Source organism: Meleagris gallopavo, chromosome 2, assembly GCF_000146605.3.
Source record: "Meleagris gallopavo isolate NT-WF06-2002-E0010 breed Aviagen turkey brand Nicholas breeding stock chromosome 2, Turkey_5.1, whole genome shotgun sequence".
NCBI lineage: Eukaryota > Metazoa > Chordata > Aves > Galliformes > Phasianidae > Meleagris > Meleagris gallopavo.
In genome coordinates this window covers 106,986,943-106,994,522 of record NC_015012.2, presented here as the reverse complement: position 1 = coordinate 106,994,522, position 7,580 = coordinate 106,986,943, and the positions used below count along the sequence as shown (strand labels likewise).

General features: G+C 40.4%; 1 long non-coding RNA gene across 1 annotated transcript; it reads left to right on the top strand.

Annotated features, from left to right (window-relative positions):
* Positions 1–585: 585 nt before the first annotated feature.
* LOC116216367 lies at positions 586–5,259 on the top strand. Its single transcript, XR_004159031.1, has 2 exons — positions 586–1,847; positions 1,935–5,259. It is a non-coding gene; the product is annotated as an uncharacterized LOC116216367 (long non-coding RNA).
* Positions 5,260–7,580: the final 2,321 nt, after the last annotated feature.

The following is a 7,580-nucleotide window of genomic DNA, read 5'->3' as shown; positions in this document are numbered from 1 at the left end:
TTTTTTTTTCTTTTTTCTTTTTAAATGCCTGGAGGAAATATCTGAGAACAGCGAGCGGCCTTTCATTGCTGTAATGATGTAAGGCTGGAATTGCTTTTTTTGTTTTGAGACTAGTGGAATGGTAAGGTGTTTTCAGTGAGCTCTTGTTAGGCCTAATTGCCACTAGTTGGGAATTAACAGTTTTAAGTTTTAAAAATAATTTAGCTGAAATGGGTGGGAAGTGAAACAAGTCTATGGAATGACTGATGGCTTGGATTTCATGAGTTCCCTTCATTTCTTGAGTCTTCCATTGCTGGAACAAACACATTTCAAGAATAGTGTGCTGGTTGCAGACTGTTGGAGGGCACAGAACAGACACCAGACCTGCACTGGGCTGTTCCCATTGCCAGGTTGAGCTGTGAGGAAAGCTGTGATGTGCAGAGCTCCACACCAGCCCTCTGCTGCACACATGGGAGGTGGGAAGTTAGCTGAGCAAATTGCTCAGATCCTTTTCTTCCACGTAGTTCTCCAGCCACTCTGCCCCAAGCCTGTATCTGTTACATGAGGCCTGTGGCCAAAGTGCAGGACTCAGCACTTGGCCTTGTTGAACCTCACTCCATTGGCCTCAGCCCAGCTATCCAGCCTGTCCAGATCCCTCTGTAGGGCCTTCCTGCCCCCAGGCGGATCGATGCTTCCCCCCAGCTCAGTGCCATCTGCAAACTCACTGAGGGTGCACCCAGTGCCCCCATCCAAGTCATCAGTCAGTATTGAACGAGTCTCTTACCACTTCTTTCTTCCATCGCTGTCATGTTTCTCTGCTCCTTCCTTCAGAAGTAGCAGGGCAACATTTAACATTTACTACAGGAACGCTTGAGTTGGCTCTTGATTCTGTTCATTATAACGTGGAAAAACGTGTCCTTCATTTTTATATAAGTCAAAAAACTGAGATAAGGAAACTGAAGGATTTTTGATGTTCATTAATCCTTTATCATTTATAGAAGGGGCTGACTAAATAGGCAACATCAGTGGTACTTTTTTATAGTGTCCTCCTGTAATAGGTTGTGTGGCTCAACCACCCAGTGGAGGCATGAGCAGCTCTGTTCTCACTGACCTGGAGTGGGTAGGAGTGAGCGTTGGGTGCACAAATTGAGCAACTGCAGATGTTTGGGACACTGTGAGACCTTCACTGGGTCTTCAGCTGTCGGTCTGAATGAATTCAGTTACAAGAAATAAATCTGTCAGTCTCATTTAGATGTCTCGGATATTTCAAATTTTCTCTTGTGATGTTAATACTGCTATCTCCATCTGGCCTCCTGTCATTCAGTCTTGCGAGGCAAACTTTAACAGCCTCTCAATTCATAGTGAGTCTTTCCATATTTAATCACTAACATTTCTACTTGGAATAAAATTATTTTTACCTTTGAACACATTTATTTGCTAATTGTGTAGGTGAAAGGGGCTGCAAATACAGGTATACTCTGAGTGGACCCATGTTACAGCTTTGCCTACTGTTTTTTTTTTTTTTTTAAGATGTTCCTACAAACTGACTTTCCCCAGTCACCATTTACTTCAGAATACATTCTTAAAGCCTTTTTGTCCCTTCAATCACATTACTTAGATTTATATTTCTTGCAACACACTCAGTGACCCATTTCCATATGGTGTACAGGTGCATTAAGCTCGTTCTTGTTCTTACTCAGATGTTTTTATTTCACTCAAGACCACCTACCTGGTTCCTTTTTAAGTCCTTTTCATAACCTTGCAATAAACTTCTCTCTTTTAGGTTTTCCTTGGGAGATGCTCGTCGGCCGCTCCACGAGTCTGCCATCTTGGTGGAAGACATCGTCCACACTCAGCTGATAAATCTGGTAAGAACATAACCAGTACAACAGGCTCTGCTCTGATCATGCAGCTTTCATGATCAAATGACTAAGAACAGATCGTTCTGGTTTTAGGACCAAATAACATGCAGAAATGGTGAGTGATGTTCTGCCCACAGTAATGTGAAGAAGCTACTGCTACACTTGCATATTGGTAGTGCTCACCTCACTTATGGTTACATGTTGTATTTGTGTGATAGCTGAAAATCCTCCTACCACTGGGAATGACGCTGATGCGTTTCTTTTCTGTTAAAAATCTTAAACTCTTAAAAACATTTCTAGTATCTGAAGAGCTCATTGGGAATTTTTCTCTTTTATTCCTTGTTGTGAATGCGTTATTATTTGCTTAATATTTCTGTTTAAATATTTTTACTGTTCAGTGTTTTGATTTCTGTCAAAAATTATTTGGAAGTAGTAAATATTTTCCTTCATTGAAAGCCAATGAAAGTGTTGTATAAATAAACAGAAATTACTGAAAAAAGAAATTGTGGAAAAAAAGAGGTGGTTTTGAATATTGCAGAGGTGGTTCTGAAATCTGAACCTCACCATAGCTTTTATTTTAAAAACATTTTATGGATAGGTTAGTGCTCGTGTTTCAGACAACAGCATGAGTTTGCCATCTGGCATTGGGTACTGGAAGGTATAGTCCTTTCAGTCACCTGTGCCTTAGCACACATAAAGTGTTGTGCTTCTCCTCATAGAGTGGTTCTTCAGCTGCAGTCACCAGTACGTGCGTGTGAATGGAACTAATAAATACAAATAATACTAGGTTATTGTAACTAATATTTATTTATGGCCATTCCTTTGATTAGCAAAAGCATTGAGCTGTGAGCTCCTAGATCTTCTTTACAGATCTTCTGCTTTTTAATGAGCCCTTCAGCAATCCAAAGGTGTTTCTGAATTTCGAGGTAGGTTTGGTAACAACAGTAACAAGATGTATAGACTTTTATAAACGGAGACAATTCAGAATGGGGCAGACCACAGAGAAGTGTTGATAATTGAGTCTCCCCTGTTGCCTTCAGGTGAGTGCTTTCCTTCAGCTTTGCACTTAACCCTGCAGACATTCCTGCATGGCAATGACCACGTCCACAGCCCTCCCAGTCCTGGGTGGCTGTTCTGTGTTCATACCTCAAGCCCTTCAGCATGTATCCCCTTCCCTGCATCACCCAGCACCTTGTGCTGTGGCTCCTTTGCTTACCACGCTTCTTATTAGGCTCTGGGAGAGGGAACAACCTCTTCTCCTTCTCCACATGTTTCCCACTGGTTAAACAGTGGGAAATATATGCTCCAGGCCATATATTTAGATTTTTTTTGTTCTAGCTATAATAACTGTATAATAACTTGGATTATGAAAACTGATGGCTGTGGCTTCACTCTTCCTTCAGCAATAATGTGCTTTTGCTTTCCACCTAAGCTTAGCAGATCCTTATGGCAAAATGTGCTTTTTGAGAAAGTACAACCTGTGGCCAAGTGGTCTTTGCACTTAAATCAATGCTGGGCATTTGTGTCAGGAGTCTGTGACCCCTGGAGAACCCTGAGCAGGGTGTAGGAGCATGCAGGATTTCCTGACAGAAGGAAGAATGGGAACAGAGCGTCAGATAAACAGCTTTTCTAACCTTTCACCTCCGAGCCCAAGACAGCACTTTATTTCTGAGGAAGTGAAAGTATCTTTAATAGCTCATTGTTTTGACCTCTGACATTGGCACGCCGGAACTCTTCAATCATGGGCTTTTTACATGCTCTGGGTTTCTGATAGGGATCTTTGCACATTCGGCATCCTTTACAACTGCACGTCCTTGCTGGGATGTTAGTAAGTATTTGCAGTGTTTCACTTTAGAGATAGATGTTCATGTGGGTATATGCAGCACGAGAGGAAAACTAGTCTTGTAATTGGAACTGCCTGGAAATGTACTGCTTACTACATAGATTTAATCATACCATTCATGTTAATGGACTACACAGTTCTCATTATGTAATTTAATGATTTCCTCTCAAAATTCATGTCTTTTTTGTCATGTGTAAGGCTAAACTGTAGAAACTCCTTTTATGCCTGAAGTAGGACTGGCACATCATGCACATATTTCTTAGTAAACAGTTGTGAGAAGAGCACATACTTGTTGATTAAGTCCAGATTTGAGCTTCTGAATTCAAAAATAAGCCAGCTTGATTACCTTTGATTGGTTGACTTCTGATATCTCTGAGGTTTATAGTTCCAGCTTCCTATTTTCAAATTTGATCTGAACTCTATTAAATCAGAGTCTGATTTGGACAGACTTATATGGTCACCATATCAATCCAATGTATACTTTATGAGGTCTGGCTGCTATAGCAAATGATTGCACTAACAAGTCAAATCCTTAAAAACCAGTCTTATTTTAGTCTGTGTCACATTTTATGAGCAATCTTTTTATGTTTCAAACTATGTGTAATAAGTAATAAGTAATAAGAAATACTACTTTTTATTAAGTTAAATTGTGCTAGAACTATATAGCAACGTGTAGAAGGAAATGAGCATCTCCAGAGAATGATGCACATCATCCTAAAATTAGTTTCTGCATTCGATGAGATGAATCGCCTCCTGAGAAATTTATTTCCCTAACTGTCTAATAAAGGGACTCTGTGATGGCTGTCTGGGCTTTGAGTATCAAGGAGATAGTTATAAACTTTGGGTGTCGAGTTGCATCTGATTTGTGTCAGTTAGAATACTAAAAGGAACTTGATTTTTTTTGCATATATTTTAATTATGAAAGTGTTTTGCTAGTTGCATATCAAGCGATATAAAAAAGAACCAACTGAATAGAAAAACTCTGTGGATATTTTTTTCAAGCATGGTTTATTAAAAGAGCACAACGAATGTAAGTTTGTTTGAAATCAAGTTGATTGTTGACCAATAGTATTTGTTCAATAACTGATCTGTATGAATTTATAGATGCCTTAATATTAACTCTTAAACTGTATTCAATTATGTGAACTAAGACTGGAGTTCCAATCAAAGTTGGAATGCCCCTTATGGGTCAGTAGAGGAAAGAGGTAGAGGAAAATGGTTGCAAAGAAAATTGTACCTGCATGAAAAATGTTCCAGCAGAGAATTCAAAATGATGTTAATCAGCAGGGGACAAACTATTAAGGTACCATTCAAAATGGAGCAAGGCTTCTTTGAGCTGCTTCTTCCATTACAGCCAGCACACATTGAATGTTCAGTAACAAAATTCAGTATGGAGTCCTTCAGTATTTTATTTTCAGGCACCTGCTTTAGCTCTGCAACAGAAGCAGGTATTTTGGTGCAAATTTCTCTTCTAGATTAAAGTTAGAAAAGTGTAATTTGTATTTTCTTTGCACTAAGATTGCACATTGTATTATCTTTCTGTTTTTGGTAGAGTTGCTCTAAAAAAAAAAAAAATCATAAGAATTCCTCATTAAGGATGTATTAGTATGGACTATATGGAACAAGTGCCAGTGAAACCAGAAAACTGTGGACAGAACTGTTGGGTGAAACAGTGGTGAGGGCAGCATTTTTTTTTTTGTTTGTTTCTTTTGATTTGTTTTTTAACTTATGGAGTCTGGAGTTGGGGTGTCAGTGGTGGTGGAGTTTGTGGAATCAGTGGTTGGACTTGCTGATCCTCATGTTCCCATGTCCCTTCCAGTTCCCATGGGTTATTCTTTGGTTTAGTGAGTACTATTGGTGATAGGTGGGTGGTTGGACTGGATGATCTGGAAGGTCTTTTCCAACCTTGGTGATTCTGTGATTCTGTGATTGCCTCAGTTCTCTGCCTTTGTCTGTCATTACGTTGGAGACCAGCAGATGCCTTCCACTGGCTTTTATCCTTCGCTGCATTTTCTACTTTCAAAGTTAATTGACTCTCCTTAGGCTTCTTTCACACCTGTGATTATTTTCATGCCAAAGGCTGCACTCCATGAAAAGGTGTAGTAGGGTCACCTGCACAACCTGCTGGGGTCTGCACATTCCCCTCCTTGGAGGACAACTCCTGCCTTGGGGCCATGGAGAAACACTCATGGAATCATAGAATCACCAAGGTTGGAAAAGACCTCCAAGATCATCCAGTCCAACCGTCCTCCTCCCACCAATATTTCCCACCAAAGCACGTCCTTTAGTACCACATCTAAATGTTTCTGGATTACCTCCAGGGACGGTTACCCCACCATCTCCCTGGCAGCCCATTCCAGCACCTGAACACTCTTTTAGAAAATAAATTTTTCCTAACATCCAGCCTGAATTTCCCCTGGCACAACTTGAAGCCAAGTCATCGGGGCTGTAGGGAAGAGGCTGTGCAAACTGTCAGATGCATATAGGTGGTCAAGAAGATACAGCAGTGCTGGAGCAGCCCATCAGAAATGGGAGGTGTGTAGGACAAGCAGATAGGTTTCGTGGTTTTAAGTTCCATGAGATACAGGTTTCAAAGCATCATCTCTTGTAATGATCTATTAGACCCTTAGGAAGGCCAATCTGGTGGCCTTCTATGATGGAGTGACAGCTTGGGTGGCTGGGGGAAGGGCAGTGGATGGTCCCTGGATGAAACCCTGGACTTCTGCAAAGCTTTTGACATGGTCCCTCACCACATCCTTCTCTCTAAATTGGAGAGATGTGGATATAAAGGATGGACTGTTCGATGGGTTAGGAATTGGTTTGGATGCAGCCAAAGGATTGTGATCAATGGTTCTGTGTCAGGGTGGACACAATGTGGTAGTGGTAGTCCAGATACCTGCTTTCACAGAATTCAGGTTAGCACTACATCTGAATTTCTATTCTATTTTGTTTCTGAAATACTGGATAATGTCTGAGAAGGGCATAGGTTTGGTTTTCCCCACTGAAAGACATTTTAACGGTAGCAAAGAGTTCAGCAAGGGGACACGAAAAATTGCACATATGTATACTAAAAATATAAATGTGCTCATAAACAGCCGAGATCAGAAGTCCCCAAGTACTGGTAAGTAACCTTATCTAGCTGTGAAAGACTGCCACAGCACATTGCAGCAGCCCTGGACTACTTCCTTTAAACGTTTTCTCCACTGGAATTCTTTGTAAACTGTGATAAGTCATCGCTGAGGCTGTCATGAATGACAGAATTCATGTTAATGGAGCTGTGGTTTACTCCCTGTCAGCTGAAGTGTGTCTGCTAGAAGATGGATTCTGATCTCTTCAATTGATGTCAAATGATTTAAGTGAAACCCACTCGGCTTTTTAGAATGCGATAGTAGCAACTTAAAGGAACTTCAATAGCACAAATCATGTTGAACACAGTATCTGGTTTTGTTGGCTGCTTTTTTTTCCCTCTATCATTTGCCTTTGTCTTCCTATGAAAGAACTTGATTTCATGTAACTTGTGCTGCTATGTAATAGATGCTAACATTCCACACTTGCTTTCTTCTTAGTATGATTTAACTTTCACACCGCATATCTTCATCTACAGACACTGCATACTGACATTTCTATTTTCTTTTGATTCATTACTGTTGGAAAATAATTAGCTTTTACACAGACCATACACTTGACTGAGAATCAGTCCTTTGATCTCACAGAACACAGGTTCATGGGTGAATAAACCGTGCTGGAAGACTGAGATGTTTTAAGCCTACGTCAGTAATTCATGGATAGGATGCCTGCAGTGAGATGCAGAGATTCAGCAGTACCTCACATCCCTAGAAGTAAGAAATATGGATTACGTTGTTTTTTATTGTAAGGACTTTAATTATTGGGTAGTC